Source organism: Cydia strobilella, chromosome 4 (assembly GCF_947568885.1).
Source record: "Cydia strobilella chromosome 4, ilCydStro3.1, whole genome shotgun sequence".
Lineage (NCBI taxonomy): Eukaryota > Metazoa > Arthropoda > Insecta > Lepidoptera > Tortricidae > Cydia > Cydia strobilella.
Genome location: NC_086044.1, coordinates 3836668 through 3859636, shown reverse-complemented (window position 1 = coordinate 3859636; position 22969 = coordinate 3836668). Strand labels below are relative to the sequence as shown.

General features: G+C 35.9%; 1 protein-coding gene across 3 annotated transcripts in view; it reads left to right on the top strand.

Moving 5' to 3' along the window:
- Positions 1–22969, top strand: part of LOC134740482 (pseudouridylate synthase RPUSD2-like) — a 548963-nt gene that overhangs the window by 321919 nt on the left and 204075 nt on the right. Inside the window, exon 1 of one of the 3 annotated variants that reach the window (XM_063672970.1) lies at positions 10273–10493. The exons of the other annotated variants lie outside the window; for them this stretch is intronic. The gene's annotated coding sequence lies outside the window, so the exon portion shown is untranslated. Of the gene's footprint in view, positions 1–10272; positions 10494–22969 lie in introns of those variants that run through there. 3 annotated transcript variants of the gene reach the window in all.

The following is a 22969-nucleotide window of genomic DNA, read 5'->3' as shown; positions in this document are numbered from 1 at the left end:
ATAGGCGTAAAATAAAACAACCATTTTTTTTTACGTTATATACATATTTCTTAAATCTAGAGGTAAATACACATAAGTAATATTCATCATAACTGTCGCTCTGGGACCCGACACTTTGTATCCAGTGATTTTATTTCTCTTTCTTTCTTATTTTTTGCATTCTTTTTTAGGGGTCCGTACCAAAAGGGTAAAAACGGGACCCTATTACTAAGACTCCCGTCTGTCCGTCTGTCTGTCTTTCACCAGGCTGTATCTTATGAACCGTGATAGCTGCTAGACAGTTGAAATTTACACATGATGATGATTTTCTGTTGCCGCTATAACAACAAATAAATACTAAAAAATACGGAACCCGCAGTGGGCGAGTCCGACGCGCAATCGTTCTAGCTTATTCTTTCGATTCTCCGCAAACACCGGGTATTTATAATACACTCGTCAATTAGGCATAGTTTACAATTAAATTTCCGCGCCAGCTTATAAACATTTTAGACTTTAGTCTTAAGATTCTGTGCCTCCTTCAAAGCGTCATTATTTGCCGCTAAAATCGTATAAAAAACACGAGGTCAAGGCTCACTTTGTTTTTACTTTTTAAAAAAACGGCAGAACGGCATAGATTCCGTGATCTTGATTGTGGATGATCCGTAATTACATGGCGGCCTTGCATTGTTTTAGTAAGTCACCACGTTTCTAGGTTGCAATTAAATAACTATTGAAACTACTCACAATTTTTTTAGAAAAACAAATTGTTTATAAAGTAGCTATGATTTATTTTAATTGATAACGATAATTACACTAGTCATTTTACAGTATCTTATGTAAAGTCAGCAGCAGAAGTTGCTAAGTGGGCGAGGTGTTCAAAATGACCTTGACGCGACTTTATTGTTAATAGGTACCTATTTCTAAATAAAATGTACATTAATTTATATAATTAAAAGAAGAAGAAGGAAAAGTCATCAGGTTAGTCAGGACTATTATAGTAAGTATTCCACTGATTTAAACTTTCACGATTTTTACTCATTATTCACTCAGGACTCACGACTGGAATACTTACTATTATTTACAACGACGGGACTTAATCGCGTAAAATAGTTTTAAATTTACCTCCGACGTTTCGAGGACGGCGTTGTCCCCGTGGTCTCGGAGAAGACTCCTCCGAGACCACGGGGACAACGCCGTCCTCGAAACGTCGGAGGTAAATTTTATTTTACGCGATTAAGTCCCGTCGTTGTAAATAATAGTAAGTATTCCAGTCGTGAGTCCGACTCTGTGAGTTTTTCCACTTTTCCTTTATTTACATACTATATTTCTAAACATTGTAGTACTATTCAAAAATTAATTTTACTTTTATTTCTATTCATTACTTAGTATTCACAATTTTACATAACCCATTTACTAGTCACGAACATAGTTACTTCGTCTTAATGGTACTTTAATATGTTCTTTATTAAAACTTATAACAATGCGAGGAAACCGCTACGGCCAATTATCGTTTCAATATTCATTATTATCTTATGACAGTTCATGGAAACTCTAGCAAATTAAAAATATTAATTTACTATGATGATGAACGATGACTATAATAGATGTATATGTGGAGCCATGGCTTAAGAGGACACTTATGGCCTTAGTTGTCAGGGATGTGCTGGACGTTTTTCGCGTCACCAAGCGATAAATAAGGTACTCCGCAGCGCTTTGGTCTCAGCCACCATTCCCTGTGTCCTGGAGCCACCGGGATTGTGCCATTGTAATGGCAAAAGGCCAGATGGTCTTACATTGGTTCCGTGGCAAAAGGTTCGGTGCCTCGTATGGGACACAACGCGAGTGAGTACCTTTGCCCCGATCCATCTGAATATCAGTCATAACATTCCTTGACTTTAAGGCTTGATTTCCTCCTACACTGACATCAGTCGCTGACGTTGGTCGAGCGTACGAATTAACACAATGTTGTATGGGCCCCCGCACAGCGACGCTGACGTCCGCGGCAGATATTTCTTCCGACGGTACGCTCGACCGACGTCAGGGACCGACTTCAGCGTAGGAGGAAATCAGGCCTAAAAATCCTAAAATAATATCTAAAAATATTTAATAGGTAAGCTTATTTTATCGTGAAAGAAAATACAAAAAAGTTATAACAAAATTTGTTTACATTATACGCCGTCGGAAATCGCCAGCAGTTCCTTTGAATATGGACGTTATATCGTGCCAAGTTACTAATTAACAATGTTAATGGCCCGCTATCAGTCTTAGCTTGTCAAATAGTAATTAATCCCATAAACAACAATGTGTATTTGCATAACTATTAACTATGTTACTATTAGCACCCCATTTTTACGCACGCTATTCATTAAAAGTAACTTAATTATTAGTAGAATCAACACTTTTTTGAGGCTTGTATGAAATGTGTATACACACACACCGTCTGACCAATGTCTAGAGTCCGCAATCTCGACGCTTAACACATTGAGTGCCGGGAACCCGCTGGGCGGGTTCTTTGTTCGTAGTCGCTTTCCTCTACAAAGCGGGAAAACGTTGGGATCAGCTACGAGCGTATATGTATAGCGCTACGAAAACGTTTGCAGTGAATGTGTTAAGAAATTAGAGCGAAGTTATGTATGTAGAAATTCTACACGCTAAACAATTTTGTATGCAATGAAAACTAATACCAGACATGTTACTTTTTTTTTATACCACGTCGGTGGCAATCAAGCATACGGCCCGCCTGATGGTAAGCATTTACCGTAGCCTATGGACGCCTGCAACACCTTGACTTGAATGTTCATGTCAAATTTTATGTTAATTCAGAATGTCGTTTTAAAATGAGCCTTTTTCGGTTGTAGTATGGCGGCGGTTAATCTTTAACCTCCAAACCGATACGTCTTACATTCGAATTAAAATATATTTATACGTATATCGCTAACAAATTGACATGCTTGGTGCATGCTTGATACCAATTTTTTTGCTTAAAAGCCAGGAAAGTAAGACCAGGCAATCAGAAAAGAAAGTTAGCGCTCTCTTAATAATTCAAATTCAAAATTTACTTTCTCCTGTTTCTCAGAAACTAAGAATTTTTGACGTATCTTAAAGTTCGAATCAGGCCATAAGTATCTTAACTGAACCACTACATATTTTACGAGCCCCCGCAACACGGGGCGATTTTCCGCCACGGAGTGTGTTTCCGGTCGGTCGCGGCCGGCATTAGCATAATGTCCGCATTAATAATACTGAGGGGGTCATTCGGAAACTTTAATTCTGGATAATGCATCGGAAAATAATATTGACACATCAACAATCGTGGAAACCGTCATGTTGTAAATGAAGTGAGCGTCAAGAGCAATTAAAATAAAGTACAGTCAGCTACAGAGAAAAGTGACCCCGCTGCTTAGAAGTTTGTACACAAAGGTTCTAAGCGAATAGTATGGCTGACTGTACATTGTTTACTAAGGGTGGTGAAGCCGGTGGACAAGAAATTTGGGATTTACGGACCGCATCGCCTAGCCCGATGCGTGCCCGGGATCGATGAGTTCGATCAAAAGTAAAATTGCCCATCTTTAGAAGCAATTTTCATATTTTTAGTTTTTGTGCAAATATTGTTACACATTTTTAAGGCGCGTTTTGGTTCGTGTTTTTTTTCTATCGATCGAAAGACACGATATCAGGTTTTGAAACGATGATGTTACTGGAGAAAGTCCTCATGATTGCTATTCATATTTTACGGTAACCACATTATTATCTAAAAAAGCGCTACAATTTTTCAAAAACTCTTCTGGCTGAACCTGTGCAATATTGTTATACGGCTTTTAACTCTCGCATTTTGTACACATAATTATCGCGAAAAAAGGTAAAATAATAAAATTAAAGAAATTATGTGAACCTACTGCACCTTAAATAGCGGTTAGAGCATTAAAAAATTAGAGATATTGAGATGAAATTTGGTATGGAGATATTTGAGTCCCGGAGAAGAACATAGATTAGTTTTTATTCCGGAAATCTTCTATTAAGGGTGACCCTTTTCTCCCCCTGTGTGGGTTGAATTTTATATTTCTATGGTACATGGAAATATTAATACTAGTACGCGAAAAGTCGCGGGCAGATAGTCCTTTTACCTTTATATAAAATCTAATTAAGAAAAATACCTACAGGCATTCCAAAACTATTCAAACTTGTACGCACACAATTCGTATACTTACCTTTCAATGCAGTCGCGAATGAGGCCTTCTGACTCGGACACGGAGATTTTACGCTATGAGCGGCTGACCATGTGACCATACATCATTTTGACGTGCTTTTATTGTAAAAGAAAACTCGCTTATAGTTTTGGGTTGATTAAAATTCTGGACCTGACTCGACCCGTTTGTCTTCTGACTCTACTGGTCAGGAGGTCGAGACAAATGACAATAATTTATAGATTTATTCCCTGGGGTAATTGAGGCTCTGGAGCTTTTTAGGGAGTTGGGCAGGCATTTACGGGAGAGACCCGTAAATGCCTGCCCAACTCCCTAAAAAGCTCCAGAGCCTCAATTACCCCAGGGAATAAATCTATAAATGATTGTCATATGTCTCGACCTCCTGACCAATAGAGTGGTGATAATGACCCCCGCTCAGGTAGCATTTATACGTCATTATGACGTCAGTGACGTCATAATTACGACATTATGACATCACTGCTACCTGGGTCTGGGTCTTGGCTGGTCCAACAAGTTTCCATCGCCATACAGCGTGGGAATGCTGCAAGCACAATGGGAACTTTCTGGCTGGGCTTAGTGCAGGGTGGGGGCGGGAAGCTTTTGGAAGCTAAGCTTGCAGAAATTATGGTTTTAGTATTATAATGTAGAATATCTATTATTTTTATTTGCATACAGCCTTTTTACTTATGTGGTATGATGAAGTCAAGTTTCCCCTATATATTGCTACCTCTCACATTTATATTGGTACTTAGACAAAAACATAATTCGACCTCTACAGCTGTCCCACTTACACTATTAATTATTTCGTCAAAATTTCCACTAATAGACTAAACTCTGCCAACATTTTCACCACAAAGACAATTTGCCAGACACATAATAAATTACATAGACAATTTTCTATATAGACAGACATCGTTAGTCTATAACTGATTAACTTTGCACCTCTCATCTTTCCATAACTTCTCATTGCATTTTAAACCTTGTATTTGATATAATAGAGTTGAGTTTGAGTTTAAAAGTTGAGGAAAGATACGCGCTTTTGAAAATAATAATAAGTTCTCGACCTTGGATAGACAAAATTAATGGAATCGTAGAAACGGTAAAACAATGTATAGCCTTGGCCTGATAGTTTTCAAACAACTTTAAATTAAGTTTAGTTTTGCCGCAAACTATCTAGGTTTATAATTGCTAGTAATTATGGTCAGAGTACATATTGTTCAGCGGGCTTAGCACGGTAGCATTAGATCGCCTGTCACCATCCCTGTCACGTTCTAACAAGTAGGTAAGTGCGAAAGTGACAGGCATAGCGACAAGTGATAAAAATTCAACCATGCTGACACCGCTGGTGGTACGGCGCGACATTTTCATATAGACGGCCTGATTCGAACTTTAAGATACGTCAAAAATTTGCTAAAGATACGATATTACGACGCTACAAGGATCAGATGTCAGTGTCGAAAGTGACGTTTTTGTTTGAAGAAACGTCACTTTTGACACTGACATATCCGATCCATATCGTATTAGCAAATTTTTGACGTATCTTAAAGTTTGAATCAGGACGAGAGGTCGATAATTATCGTTTCTGTTTTAACTGCTTTTGGAAAAATATAAGGGTTTTTTATACTACGTCGGTGGCAAACAAGCATACGGCCTGCCTGATGTTAAGCAGTCTCCGTAGCCTATGTACGCCTGCAACACCAGAGGAGTTACATGCGCGTTGCCGACCCTAACACTCCTCTCCCTCGTTGAGCTCTGGCAACCTTACTCACCGGCAGGAACACAACACTATGAGTAGGATTTATATTTTGCCTGTTTAGCTACTTCCTAACCTAACGAGTTGGGTGTTTTAGTGCTTGCAACTCCAGGTGGATCATGCGCGTTGCCAATTAAAATCTGTTTTTTTAAGAACCCCACTACCCCATAGTCAATGTCACGTGGTCGTGTCTAGATTAGTAGTGCAAATTGTTAAATCCTCATTTAGATGTGGCCCGACGTGAGCTCGCTAGTACCGCAGGGCTCATTAGGTCAGCAAACAATGGATCTTTGAAGCGAAGCAGTTGACAGTTTAAAAACAAAATGTCAAACATATTTACAATCAGTACTCAAGCTTTGAAAATGGTCAGTTTTTCATTCTCTTTTATGACAGTCAATACAGATACATAAAAGTGAACACAGTGAGAATAAAGTGTCACGAAATGGCCTCATCTCAGCATGATTGCGTGTTAGAAGAGTACAAAATAGTTTAATAGTCGATGCCTTTCCACCTAATGTTACTCAGTTATACGTACTACAGGTTTACAGGACCCCATGCAAAGTATGCTTAATTACCAGTTACACTAATTGCCACAGTGAAGGGGTTGACTAAATTAACGAATGTTCCTATGCCTCTTGCCGCCCAATGTACATTACGATGTACATTGGGCGGTAGGTACACTCAGTTTTGATGGAATGTCAAACTTCATTAAAACAAAGTAGCTTTTCATTTATCTCGTAAAGTTTTCGAACAAATAAAATTCAACCCAATTAAAAATACAATTAGATTCAAAATTCCTTAGCTTTGATCTTGTATGGTGGGCGGCACGAGGCTAGCCAAGTGTTAAGTGCTCATCAGTTAGCTGTGGCCGTAATTACTAATTACTACCTATAAATAAACCTGACTGTACTGCGAATTCCTTTTTTACCCAAAGGTTCCGTACCCAAAGGGTAAAAACGGGACCCTATTACTAAGACTCCGCTGTCCGTCTGTCACCAGGCTGTATCTCATGAACCGTGATAGCTAGACAGTTGAAATTTTCACAGATGATGTATTTCTGTTTCCGCTATAACAACAAATACTAAAAAAGTACGGAACCCTCGGTGCGCGAGACCGTCTCGCACTTGGCCGGTTTTTTCTCTCCTTCTTATTCATATCTTTCTGTTATAATTCTGTGTACTGCGGCATTACGTCATTATCGACCATTTGTCTTCACAGTATTTATTCTCGATTCAATTAATATAAGTGATTCAACTATTTATTACTTCTATTCACGGATATTATCTTTGCTGTGACCTTGACCTTGCTGTGTTTGATGGGTTCGATTTGGAATGAAAAAAAAAAAACGGCAAAGTGCGAGTCGGACTTGCCCACCGCGGGTTCCGTACTTTTTAGTATTTGTTGTTATAGCGGCAACAGAAATACATCATCTGTGAAAATTTCGACTGTCACGGTTCATTAGATACAGCCTGCTGACAGACAGACGGACAGCGGAGTCTTAGTAATAGGGTCCCGTTTTTACCCTTTAGGTACGGAACCCTAAAAACCGGACTATGCTTAATGGAGGGTTCTGTTAGTTCTGTACCTTCATACACGACAAAACTAACATTCTATATACAAAAGGTTGTATCTTTTTATTTCACGTGTCTCTGTGTTTGTGTGTTCCTAATGAACAGTCGCCATCAGATATATAGGAGCGGCCAAGATGCTCAAAAATATCTGAACATGCACTTTAAGGTTTTTATTATACATGCTTTGTACAGATATTTGTGAACACCTATATCTGATGGCAACTGTACCTACGAAATGTACTGACGAGTAAGAAATAATTTACAGTAAAGATAAAGATAGTTTATGATTCAAGTAGGCATATTACAATGCGCTTATGAACGTCAAATAAAGCTACGCCGTCTCACCCTACACCTCTGCCCCGAGAAATAAAACTCAAACTCAAATGTGGTATTTTCTATAAAAAGGGACCATATTGTTGATGGCGCTTACGCCATTATTAACGATGCTCCGATATAAATACAATGCCGCGCGACGCTGTGCGGCGTAAGCGCCATCGACAATAAGGTCCCTTTTCAAAGAAAATGACCCAAATGATTTATTTGTAAACATAGGTAACAGTGTTGGTACAAAAAGTATGATAGAATGCTTTGCTTCGCCGACGGGCATACAAATTTGAAATTAGGTATACATACAGATTTAAACCCCCCTCAATTTAGTTTGAACATAATTATGTCGTTTTCAAGCAAAAGGTACCACATTGTCGCTTGCCATAAGGACGCTCTGACAGGTTTTTCGTATACAAGATACAAGCAATTTTCGTCCTTATGTTAAGCGACAATGTGGTACCTTTTGATTGAAAATGTCACATATCAAATTGCACTAAAAAGGTACTCGCTCCAGCTTTTTGTTTAGTTATAGGTACGTACACATTGTTTACAGTAACGAGCGTGAAAAATCGTAACGTACGTAACCAAAAGGGTTCACTAATAAACTTGGGTTAAACAGTCTTTTGACACAAAAACTAAAGCACCCTTTGTACGTTGTACCTACCATGAGTCGAACCATGTAAAAACTACAATCATGCTGTAGCTATTCCATTCGCCCGATAGCAAATCGTCTCGAGAGAACTAGTTAAGGACATACGTCCGTCAAGCGAGTAGCGATATATACTAGAGATGTCACGAATATTCGGCAACTATCCGGTATTCGGCCTATTCGGCCATTTTGCCGAATGTTCGGTATTCGGCCGAATGTCGAATATCGGCATGCGTTTACCTAAAAAGAAAAATTACACAGTAAAAATAACTGCAAACCACGAGGTAAGTATATTTAAACGTTTTCTTCGAAAGTTATTAAAAAAGAATACGAAGACCCTGTTTTTGTGCATGTTGTTGATTACTAATAATTTTATTTTCACCATGGGTCTTATTTTTTTTTTACTTTAACTACAATACTATATAACATTTAAAACTTTCGCGTTTTGAACACATATTAAATCACATTTAAAAACGGGTCTATCGCGAATTTATTTCGTTACCTTTATTTACCGACGTTTCGACACAGGTTTCACTGGTCGTGGTCGCGGCTAACCAGTGAAACCTGTGTCGAAACGTCGGTAAATAAAGGTAATAAATTCTCTATAGACCCGTTTTTAAATGTGATTTAATATACAATACTATAGTTCCGAGCAACAAAAATCTTAACAAACGTTGTGCTTTGTTGGCGAACAGTTTTCATAATTAACGTGATTCAAAATGTGCGCATGTTATGCCGAATATTCGGCGCTGCGGCCGAGAGAGGGGCTGAATATTCGGTGTTCAGTATTCGGCCAAAACTACTATTCGGGGCATCTGTAATATATACTCGCTTGTTCTTATGTTATTGTCGGTCGAGGCGAAGCCGATTTCTTACTTTACTGCGTGTATATATACTAAATATTCCGTACCAAAACTAGTATTGTCTGAACACTACTGTTTTTCTTTTGTCCGTCTATCACATAACTTTTCAAGTCTGTTTGCGAATGCCTATACTTACTCGAAACTGGAATTCAAGACCAAAAAATCTACCACAATGTTGCCCGTGCAATAGTACCACAGAATAACTAATAGTACAATAGTATTTTCCTTTTTTACAATAAAAATACGCTAAGATACATAATTAATTTATTGGTAACTTTAGTCCTATGATTTATAGAAGTAATTATATTTATTTATTATTATGAAAAAACCTAAAATACGTATCTGGGGGCATCTTTTATTCAACCTGCTTTTTACTGATTCCCTACACAAACTTCAACCCCCGTGCCCGTGCTTCAACTGCCGTGCCCCCAGACCGGATCAGAATACGCCTGTCAGAGTACGTTCGAATTTCAAGCCATGTTCTCACGATTTTCAAGGTCACGCACATTGCCGCCCGAGGCACTTTTTGAAGTTGAGAAACATTTACATCTTCTCGAGGCAGAGGAGTAGGGTTAGAGCCGGCGTAGCTTTATTTGACGTTCATAAGCGCATTGATGCCTACTTGAATAATAAACTTGAATCTTTATCTTTAAACGACTGGAACTACAGCCCAGCACGGCAGTAACCGTAAAAATCACGAAAAGAGTTCCATTGTTATGGAACAATACAAAAAATACCAACGTCACTTTTCCTTCTGTAAAATGTCCTATTCATTCGCTCGACGCGCCCCATTCCTGAAGCTACCCCTCGCAACCACGTGTGTAAACCCCATCCTTATCTACAAACCTGAAATTCGCATAAAGCTGTCTCTCTCCCGCGTCATCAGCGCACGCATTGCAGGTGCCTAGTGAATTTCATAGTTCGCTTTAGTCTCGCTCGAGCCATCGTGCGGGTAGGACGTGTACTCCTCTGGCTTGTTTCCCCGCGAAAATTTACGTATTTCAAATCCGATTTGCAAATAATATCGGGTTTATCGTATATTGTTTGTGATTTTTATGTTGTTGGAGTGTTGAGCCTGTTTGTGTTTCGTGAACGATTTTGTTTATTATTTTTGAGGATTTTGGTTGCAATACCGGCTTTTTAAACGTGAGTATTGTATTTATATTTCTGATTGATGTTTTTAGGAATGAATGATACTATTGATATGTTAGCAAACAAATTAAATTAAAAAAAGAGGCTCTTTATAATTGCATCGAAAGCCTTAAATATTATATACAGGCTGGTCCAAAAATATGTTAACAAAAAATATAGGTAGGAATATTTTTCTTACTTAAGTTCCTACACATTTTTCACAAAATGCCATACCAACCAACCCAACCAATCAAGCCAACGTTAGTTAAAATTATCAACAATATGCCGCATTAAAAAAAATGACATCATATTATTGGGTCAATCTGTAGATGCCAATCTTCAAAAACCTATTTAGGTACAAATATAGCCCTTTTGTTATTTATTATTTAATAAGAACAGTCAAATAATTTAATTTCCGACCCATTTTGTACCTTGTCACAGTGACAATTAATATGAAAGTCGCTAGAGACCTTAAAAAGTCTCTATTGCTATTGTCTCTGTGACAAAATACTTACAAAAAGGATAGAAAATATATTTTTTTTGTCTGTTATCTTAAGATTCTAATCTTAAAGCTATTAATTCACCCTAATCTCAAACATTTCTCATTTATTTCACACAAACGAGTCTGGCGAAAGTAACAATATAAGATAAAGCATCTTACTTTTGAATCAAGATAAAACTGTACAAAATGTACTTCCCTTCCGATAAATTCTAATTAATCGCGAAGGTTTCGTTTAGAAATAAGGCTATTGTCTTTTCGTTGAATGAAAATTACAGGTTTTCCCCACTTGTTACCATTGCACCACGTCGTTACCAGTGGTAACTGCTGGGAATTTTTTTCCCACCTTTTTTTACCATTGATTATTTTTGATCACTTTCAAGGCAGTTTACTGACACTAATCAATTTATAATAATTTATTACTTATAGCAAAATATATTTAAAAAAATTGGTTGTTGTTGCTGGTTTGATGTTGATATTTGTATGGGAGTAATTTTTTTTTTCGTGACTTCGGTATTGATTCCATAGTATAAGTTGCTCAGTATGACCTACATATTCACCCCGTAAATTATTGCAGGTGACTATAAAAAAACAGCATGTATATTTATACTGTTTTTATTTATATAGTATTGAAATCTAACAAAAGTTTGGTGGTAACTACTGGGAATTTTTTTCCCTGTAGTTAACAGTGGTAAAAAAAATTGCCAGTAGTTACCACTGGTCATGACTTGGTGGTAACTAGTGGGAATAACCCAAAATAACCTTTCGTCCTTAGAATATTAATGACAACGTCACTTAAAGATAATTAAAGGGGCCCACTGACTATCAGTCCGCCGCACGATATCGGCCTGTCAGTTAGAACAAAAATTTGACAGTTCCGAACAACTGACAGGCCGATATCGTCCGGCGGACTGATAGTCAGTGGGCCCCTTAAAAGCACATTATTAGAGGTTCCTAATGTCGTGGGATGAAAATATTTTTCTTTAATGTAAGGAAAAAAATCATTTTTTTTTTGGCAAACAAGCATACGGCCCGCCTGATGTTAAGCAGTCTCCGTAGCCCATGTACGCCTGCAACTCCAGAGGAGTTACATGCATTATTCCGAAATTCCTAATGTTCGTAAATAATTTATTGCTGAGACAACATTGATTAACATAATAACAGAGTAAGGAAAACTCAAATTATAATTAATACGTTATACCTACCTACACATACTTAATGCAGACGTAAAAGTACAATCGAAGGCAAAAATATCGATCCAGACAAATGGCTCAAAAATATGTATACACGACTTTATTGTCTAAGGTGTACACATATTTTTTGGAACTTTGGGAATGCATATATATTTATGCCCTTGACTGTACAAAGTGTAATTAATCGAGACAATATTACGTTTCTCGAAAGAAGTTAGTACTTTCCCAAATCCCGGCCTTTTAGATTTGGTAATTTTTATGTTATTTATAGTTACTTACAATTAAAGGAGAGAAAAAAGTGTCCCTAGATTTTTACGTCCATATAGTAACCACTTTTCATAGACTTTGTATGATGGCAACGGAATGGAAGGAACGAAAAATGTTTGGAAATTTTTGGACACTTTCTTTCTCCTTTGTGATTTTGAGTAAGTATTTATAATAACGAAAAAAAACTCCCAAAACTAAAATAACTAAATAAAATAGCTCATATTCATTATTTAGAATACTAAGTAGATATGTAGGTAACTTCGGTCTAATAGGTATTAATAAGCTCAACATTTTTAGGTAGGTATGAACTGTAAAAAAAAGTTCAAGTCACATAACTCACACGCGTAGTCTTAAGAAGTTCACACGTGTTACAAGTGAATGAAATGGGTCAGTTCATTCCGCCGAGTTTGGATATCACCTGTCATCTTTTGATCCAGTTGGGTTTTATTTTAAAGCAAATTCATTGTCCCAGACTTAGGATCTCAGAAACATCTCGCGTGAGTTACCAAAAATACGTGAGTTAAACCGTGAAAATCAAATTAGACCTTAAGGACTTAAGAGTTGTTAATGTTCTTAAGAGTGGTTTATAACATTCGAAAATCTTAAACTTGTAACTATAGTCGCCCAGATACATATTCAAAAAACAAAAAAGAAACGTCTCATCTTTGCGCTTATTGCAAAAATATTATGAATTATCATAAAGTAATACCGGCTCAGACAGCAGCGAATGTGTCGATTAATACTTCTATTTGATTTCATTGTGGAAATGTGAATGTTTAATTCAATGAACAAGCATCATTTAAAAGCTTTTCATTGTACAATGCGCAATCACCAGATCATCACGTATATTATGCACAAAAATATAAATGTCGAATTCTGCGAAAATTATAGTCAGGGAATACAAATTATATTTTATAATACATTGATGATAGGCAGAATGTTTGTTTCGAAATGCGATTAGGAACGATATTTGTGGTTACAGGTTTTTGGTTAGTTTTGACCAAAACTATTCTGAAATATACTATTATTATATTTCAGAATGGTTTTGGTATAAATATACAATATACATTAAAAAATATTATGTTGTTGACGAAATAAAACTAATAAAACGGATTATATCGCGTATATTTATTTTATGAGTAATTATCGCGGTAACCGAAGACAATATTATATATGTTGTTGATTCAGTTTATTAGTTCCAAATGGTATTTATCATACTTTAAGAACAAATTAAATTATTTTCTATGAAAATATTTTAATTTGTGGTTTTCCAAGTAGACACACTACTATTTAAACTATAAACTGAAATAAATGTCATATACGAAGGAAAAAATGACCAAAGCCTCCAGTTTATTTCGGTATTTATCATGTCAATATAACTAAACTTTGTGCCAATGCATTTTCGTATAAAAAGTTGGTGCTTACTTTAAAAAGCGACGCAGATTTGATTGAACTTGTGACGCTTATTACCAAACGAAAACTTGCATAATAATTGTCATAAAAGATACAAAGTTTTATTAACAAAATAAACATGTTCCTTAAAATTATTCTTATAATAACATACTAAATTAATTATGAAAATGTATTACAATAGTTTTACATAATTATGCATGTCTAGTGCCAAAATCTAAATACCAGCAAACATCGTTTTCCGCTCAATGAAACTCGTTTCCTAGACTCATAAGATAGTGTTAATATTATGTCAGAATCAAGGTAAGAAATTATACGTCATAACACGGCAGAATAATACGATTCGCTATTGTTTCCAACGTAAATTGGCCAAGGAAATATACTTACGATACATTGATCACAGTCGTTTTTGATGTTTGTAGCAGGAATCTTCGTGGAATCGGAAATTATGAATTGATTTTGGAAATCCCGTAAATAGAAATCGTAATCATGTGCGAGATTCAATGTAAATTCCTACAATTTAGCGAAAGATAGAATCTTGAAAAAAAGTCTAGTTACACACGATATAAAAAACCACGTGTTTGCCAATAACATCAAGAACTGTGTAAATTGACAAATGTACGCTTGAGAATTGTGAGACTTCGTGACGGTACTATTTGAATTTAATATCAAATTTCCTAAAAAATCTATAATAAGTACAGAAAAATAAATTATTAAAATAAAAAATAAATTCCGATTTCTAAACAGATTCACGTGTCTGCCATTGGAAAAACAAACATTGAACTGTCAAATGCTGTCTATAGAATCTGAATTTACTTTTACTCTTCGATTTTAGTGTTACGAGTAAACTGACGGAAACCAAAATCAAATCTGGTTGCTAGCAGCCGTTTCACGTGACTGCCATCAAGAAGCGAACATCGAAACTAATGCATGCCGTCCGTTAGCGTCCGTAAGTCTAAACCAATTCTATTTTCAACCGTACAGCGACAGATTGTTGGCCGACGCCGAGTCGACGACTTTCCGAATCTTATTTTTAAATTAAGAAAACTCTTTCGAACCTTTTGTCTCTGTGCATTCTATTCTATAATGTTTCCTCTTGCCAAATGACACTGATTTGAAATTGTAGGGAAGATTTGTTTGTACTAGTTTTACGTGCAGCTGCAGCTGTTACTCTGTTTTAAGTTCCCTCTTTTAGATTTCGATTAATTACTCTGTTTGTTGAAACATAGGTTTAATTTATTTTCAGACGAAATCCATTAGTTCTGATTTGTTAACGACTTTCCCAAAAGAAATCCCTTCGTTATTGAACGTGACCCAGAAGGTGATCTCCGAGACCACGCGGAACAACGCCCATCCTCGAAACGTAGGAGGAATTTTTTTAAACTTAATTACGTTATTAAGTCCCATGTTAATAATGTGTAAAAAGCATGTGATCCAGAAAACTGCAATGGCCAAGGTAGCAGAATAACTAAAAAGACATAAGGATATTGCAGAAAAGTTGGCATGAAGATATTGTGATTTGTTGTCAAAAGTCGTGATGTCAATATACTTATCTACTTTTTCGAAGAATCGTTAGTAATAACGTAAGTACCAATTACCCTAAGAACTATTATTGCCTGTAATAAGTCACAATAAATATGAACAAACACTAAAGATGCCTAACGTAACTGACCTTTTCAATAAAAGCACCTAAAAAGATAAAAAAGTATCGGGAGTTGGCCGAACTAATTAACAGAGAAAGATAAACGCACAGAAATAACATAAGGACGTGAGGGATTAAAAATTCACCCGGAATCCGCTCCGAAGGAATAAAGATAAGCCGGTTCAAATTATCATTGTTGCTATGCCGCGCTATTTTCGGCAGTCGTTAAAGGGATTTTATATTGCTATAATTTTTATCGGCAGTGCGTTTTTATGTTAATTTTAGCAAAATGCGCCTCATGTTTAAGCGTCTGTGTTTTATCTTTTAAAAGGAATTAACACGCGAGTTATTGAATTGCATGACTTTATAAGTATTTTTTGGTTTGCATTGATCTGTCGTCGAAAATCTATTATGGTTATTGCCGCTTACACCATTGCAAATGCTTTAAAGCACATGTGACGTAACCGCCATGTGCCATCTATCTCTGTTGATCAAACACGACACAAATGTAATAATTCTACGTTTATAGCATCACATCAAACGAGCTTACATTCATGTCTTTCCTTATTTATTAATGTCAGTAATTGGATACGTTTTCCCTCGTCATCCTTGTCACGATGTATTTACCGTCTTATGTGTTTGTACTTTGTTTAACCCCAGTGTCTTACGGTGTTTGTGTTGAGCGCAATGTTTGGCAGTTATGTCGTGTTTTGATTTTGTTTTATCACTGTTTGACTTGGCGGAAATTGTATTTATATTTACGCGGTTGTTAAGAGGAATGGGGACGATCGATTCTCCATACAAACCCTCCCTGGATGTTGACATTATGGAAAATATGTTTACAGAATTGTATGTAACCACATTTAATGCAAATAAATAATTTACTTTACTTTACATTACTATGTATTTTAGTCATAGCTATGCCCAAACGTTAGATTTTTTCGTTTTTTTAATTATTATAAAACTTAGCAGCGAAAAACAGGTTACAATCAAATTTTTAAATGCTCCTAACTCTTATAATAATGAAAAATCCATTTCATTAATATCCCGAGAGGAAAATGGGGTAGTATTTTTATAAAAAGGCGGTTTCGGGGCGGACGTCCCCTTTCGTCTTAAGGAAAATCGGTGCATCGTTATCTTTGGCTTTGGTTACCCGGCTTGAATTTCGGGACCTTTATTTTCCTTTGTTTATAACAAAAATGTTAGGTTCCACAATATTATTACAAGAACAATATATACATATTGTTCCACAATATTATTACAAGAACAATATATACATATTGTTCCACAATATTATTACAAGAACAATATATACATATTGTTCTTGTAATAATATTGTGGAACCTAACATTTTTACAATTATTTTAACATTTTTTTTTTCTTATACAAGACGCCCTTCGGTCTTTCATTATTACTGAAATTATTTTCTGAAACCTCTCTCTAAATCACATTTCTCACAATCACAAAATAATCATAAAACTGAGATTTTACAATCAACACTATTACATAAAACAATAAAAGTATATTTTCATAAACTGTTAATCTTACCGTTCGATCAGCCGAATCTAGACTTTATTATGAAATAATAAAATCGTCTACACCTGAATTTTCTGAATATTACAAATTGTAGTAGCAAAAACATTTTCGTACGCTGTTGATGGCGAAACAAATTTATTATAAGTACAGTTGAATTTATGTAACTAACAATTAATTTAATTTTTTCCGCTTTTAAATTTATTCTAAGCTTAAAAGCAGCTTGTTAAAAATTAACATTACAAATTGTTTGCATATGCAGAAGATTAGTCTTTGATCCGAGCAAACATTTACTTATATAACTCAGATATTAAAAATTTAATAGCAGGTCAAAATGTCAAGTTCACATGTAAGTTTGCCAGCTTAAGCAAAATACCGTCGTATAGCACCGGTTTGGAAATATCAAATGATCTACGAGTAAGAAACTAGTTTAGAGTATAAAATCCTTAATATCCTTATAACGCCATATTGGTTGTAACCACGTTTTCTATGGGTGTTATTTAATCGATCTGCAAAATATTCCTATTTTGATAACAAAAATATATATTTGGTCAGCCAAAATGTGTATTTGATCAGCAACTTAAGGTTAGCAAGTATTTCAATATCAGTTCGCAATTAATGTCATAATGAGCTGCTCTAAATTGATTTGGTTGGCAAATAAATTATTTGATCGGCAGTAAGCGATCCACCATTAATCAAATTTTGTTAAGCAGTCTGTGGGTAAGCGGATTATTTCATTTTGGATTACAATGTAACTGATCCGCAAAAATTAGTTCTAACCTAACCTACTTTTCTAGTAGCAATTGGTTTCCGTAAAGGTCGCAGTTCTAACCTAACCTAACCCACTTTTCTAGTAGCAGTTTGTTTCTGTGAATGTCGCAGTTCTAACTTAACCTAACCCACTTTTCTAGTAGCTGGTGTTTTCTGTGCAGGTCGCAGTTCTAACCTAACCTAACCCACTTTTCTAGTAGCTAATATCTTCCATTTTACACTTATAATACTCTCAAAGTACCAAAACGGATAAATATCACCAACAAATACGTTAGAACACCGCAATGTGACTGCTAATAATCATCGAATGTAATGCACGCGCACGATTCCGCTCCGCCTGCAACCCTGCCGATTTTTCACATCAAACGCAACCCATCTTATTATATCAGATTACCATTTGTTTAATATGCATACGTCTCAATTAAACTGCCAACCAATTCTTAAATCTTGCTGACCAAATAATAATTTTGCAGCTCAACTATTTATTAAGCAGATGGATATTTGGTTATAATGTTGACCGTTTGTGAATTATTTGCTGAACAAGAGTTGCAGCTCGATTTTTATTTATTGCTGGCAAAATATTTGTATGCTGCCCAAACGATTTAATGGCTATTTTTTTTGCAGATCAGTTTTAAAAATGGCTGATCGTTTAATTACTTCCCGTTTTCCATTAACCAACACAAAAAATCTGTTTTATATTTCGGTATTATAAACTAGGTATACATGTGTATATGAAATTTACTAGAAGGCTGTAACTGAAGTGTATATCCTACATAGATAAGCTGTATTTAATTGTATTAGACGTCAGAACCGCATGCACACACATCGTTGTTCTCAAAAGGAAGCCGCGGCCTCGGAGCTGTTTAGAATCATTCTGGTAATTGGCTAATATGTGATATTGAAATATACTTACCCTTGAGAATATACCTACGAAGAATGGTCATGATTTTTTGCGTCTGCAACTTAAAAAGTCGTTAGCTAAGCCTTTGGGCCAAATGTGACATTTGAAAAGGGACCTTAGGTTTGCGGTTACGACATTATGAATGATGGGTCTCTATTGTTTCCCATAAAGTCATAAATGTATTGTTTGTCCGCATTTTCATTAGTCATAACTAAGTTTTTCTCACAAACTCGTAATTTTTCAGGATGTCATAAAACAAACCTAACCGATCTAACCTTACCTATCCATAGGATAACCTTACGAAAATCCTGAAAATTTTACGGTTTCAGAATTATGACTAATGGTAATCTGACAATCATTACATTATGACTTTCAATAATTATGTCAAACAAAGGGACACCCCTATGAATGATGCATAATACAAATGCAACAACTTTTAACGTAAGCGCTAATTACCCTGACCTGAACCTAGTAATATTATTAGTCCCGTTACACACCACCATACATAAATACGTGTTAAAAATAGAAGTTACTTTAATTATCAAAGTAATTAAACAATATCTCCGGTCTTGCAGGCGTCCATAGGCTACGGTAACTGCTTACCATCAGGCGGGCCGTATGCTTGCTTGCCACCGACGTGGTATAAAAAAAATTAAACAATATCTACTGAAATTTAAGGACGTACGTGGTTAGGTAGGTGTATTCTGAATGTAAGTACATAGGCGAATCCAACATTTGGAAGTCGGTCTGTACACCATTTTCCACGGTTGCCGGTAGGCCCCCTGAGAATTTCGAGATCGATACTTAGACAAAAAAAAATCTTAAAAGTATCTCGACTTTCTTCACGAGAGTTTAACGCGACGAAGCTAATATACTGTTGAAACATCCAAAAAATACCTATTCCAATATATTTTTTCATCCCGCACGCTCCAACACGATCCAAAAAGATACAATTTAATAGCAAACGAATAAATTACCGACAGACACCCAGTAAATTACAAATAGCTATAAAATTACCGGATACGTTCTTTGAGGTATTTTATGGGACGGAAAAAGTATAAAGTAACACCGAGCCCAGGATGCAAACAATTTGGCCTATTCGCCGGTAATGACCATGCGAACATATTTGTGGTGCCATTGATTTTGTATTTGTACTAATCTATACCTAGACGTACTTGTATTATTATAAGTAAGTGTATTATTATTTTCAGGCGGTTATAACATTCATTGCTAGAATGTTATGTTCTAGAATGCCGTGAATAAGCGAGTAGACTTTAGGTCAGTGTTTTCAAGTATAAACAAATGTTGGTATTGGTACGCACATGTAAGGGCCAACACACATACGATACGACGTCAGATCGTGGGACGATGCGACGTCGTGTCGTGGCACGATACGACGTCGTGCTACCGCAGAATACGACGTCGTGTCACGGGACGATACGACGTCGTGTCGTAGCATAATACAAGTTCGTGGGACGATACGACGTCGTGTCGTAGCATAATACGACGTCTTGTTTCGTTGCAACGTCGCGTCGTGGAAACCTACGATGTAAGCCGTAAATTTTTATAACATTTAAGAAAGATACAAGCGTATGTTCAAATTCGGGAGAGCGACACGCACAAAGACTGACATGGCTATTATACATTTGAAGTACCCCTCCCCCGCAAAAATCGGCAGACTGTTTTGGACAGAAAATTACAGACAAGGCGTCTTCATTTGGTTATATCCTCCAAGCCCGAAGTAGACGAAATGTTAAGCCCAGGCCCAGGAGTATATTTTTTGCGCGATTTTCATTTCATTTACAAAACAGTAAGTATCTCGTTTTTTATTTCATTAAAAAAATCTTCTACACATCTGAATTAAGGGCGAAATAAAAGTATTAATATTACGTAAAAAGGCATACATCTATATTATGACTATATTTTCTTACATCTAACTTTGCGTGGTAATAAATAAATTCAACAATGCGACATACAGGCACTACGAGAATATACGTAAATTTATGGACCGTATTTTCGCCTTCTGTGTTAGGTTTGGAAGTTTTGGCATTAATACCTGTCTGAACTTAAAACAATGGTAAACTATACATGAATTACTTTTAGCACCTTGCAGAGACGTTTGTATATGATGTTTGTTTATTAGAAGCTGAAAAGTAGAAAACGTATTTTGAACTATTAAAATACACACATTTGTGACGTCCTACGGGTAAAGGTACCTTATGGCGGTTGGCGCTTACGCTATTATTAACGCCGCTCCAATAGTATTAGAGAGAGTAACAATATTGGACCAATACTATGCAACGTAAGCGCCAGCCGCCATAAAGTATCTTTTCCGTGTAACGTCACATTATGACACTTACGTCCTATACATTTACGAATAGATAATAATAAATAAATTAAAAGGCTTTCTTACGAACATTTTTCAGTCACATTGTACCTTGCATTTGCCTACTTATGCTAAGCTATAGGACGTTCTTAAAAATAAAATGGTCGTAAGTGCGTATTGGCGTATATGCATTTACGACACATCGATCTGTTTAGCAGTTATTTATGCCCATGCGGGTTATTAACAAGCGGTTATCTGTTAAATGTAAATAATAGCTTTTACTGTCAAATATGGTTTATTAACCATGGAGCCATATACCATTTTGCGTTATTTATTGCTATATGATACTTTGCTAAGGGCAGGTGAACAGATGAAAAATGCACTATGTATGTGCGTTACGACAATTTATACGTTATTTTAATTGCGGCGTGGTATTAACGAATCCATCCCTACGGCATTTAACCTAAGCATAAATAAGATAATAAAAAATGCACGACGGTTTCGCCGCGTGGTTTTATTGTAATAAATATTGCCATTTATACCAAAATAATACGCGAAAATGTTTGCATCTAAATAAAATCGTGTTGATTACGTTTCGAGACTATATAAAAACTTTGAACTAGACTATATAGAAATATTGACTAGACTTTAGTCCAGACATATTTTATGTTAAATACCTACATCTTTTACTTTAAGTGACTTTACCTTGATGGTTTTTTTTAACAAGTTAGTTAGGTATCTATTACCTTATTAACTTAATAATCTACTTCCTGGCACAGTAATGTAGTCTTCACCATTGTTGTCTAGACACAAAAAAGGACGATAAACATATTTGTGGGCGCAACCCTAAAAGTATACAACCCCAGACATCTTATTTGACCCTCTGACAACCCTGATATATCACGGACTTACGCCTAGCGCCTCAGGACAAAGCCTTTTTTCGGCTAAACAAAACAAATCCAGTCACGGTACGCCGATACAACGATTAATAACCAACCATGCCGTTCCAAAGCAGATCTTAAATGTATTATATTAGAGTGTAAATTTGAAGTGGATTAAATGCCTAATTAATCAGGGATCGCTTTATTTTGTCCGGTACAAGATCAAGGGAAGTTCGGTTCGAATTTATGTGTTGAGTCGGTTTGATTGGGTATATGTTATTGCTATTGATATCGAGCTCAAAAGAACATAAATTGAAATTAATGAGCACTGAGTGTATATTGTGCTATGAAAAATTATGGCTATTTGTTATGGTCGTTACGACATTTTACTTTTGTTGTAAGTGTTTACAATATTCGAATCAACAAAATATATCTAGTGATAGATAAGTTTTAATTAAAGCCGATGACTTGATTAATTGATGGTATTAAAAAAGAGATTTCAATTAAATGACCAAATAGATGGAGTTTCAGCAGCGTTAATTTGGTTGTAAATGCCAATTCAAGTATATTTCATAATAAATTACAGTGAATGAAGATATATATTACATACTTAGCCTCCATAAAGATAGTAATCAAAAACATAAATGTAAAAGATTGTACAACTCGCGTTAGAACCATATCGATTTTTTGCGGTACAAAAGTCGTTAAACCATATTACTAAGGGTCGTAAAAGCCGTAACACTAATATACTTTTTACGGCCTAGGCCAAGTGTCGGACCTTTGTGCTCGCCTCGAAGATACAACATCAAGACTTGCATAACAGTTAATTGTATTAACAGTACTTGTGAAACCTGTTTATAATTTGCGTAATTTGGCCTGGAGCCGGACGATTGGATAGCCTCCAGATATGGCCGTTTATAAAAATACTGAATGTACTCGTAATTGTAGACTTAATTTGTAACTGCAAAATATTTTATATTTTAGTCTGGACTGTTATTTTTGAATCTTAATTAGAATAATTCTGCACGCAAATATTTAGGGGTATGATATTACTTCTTTAAGAAAAAC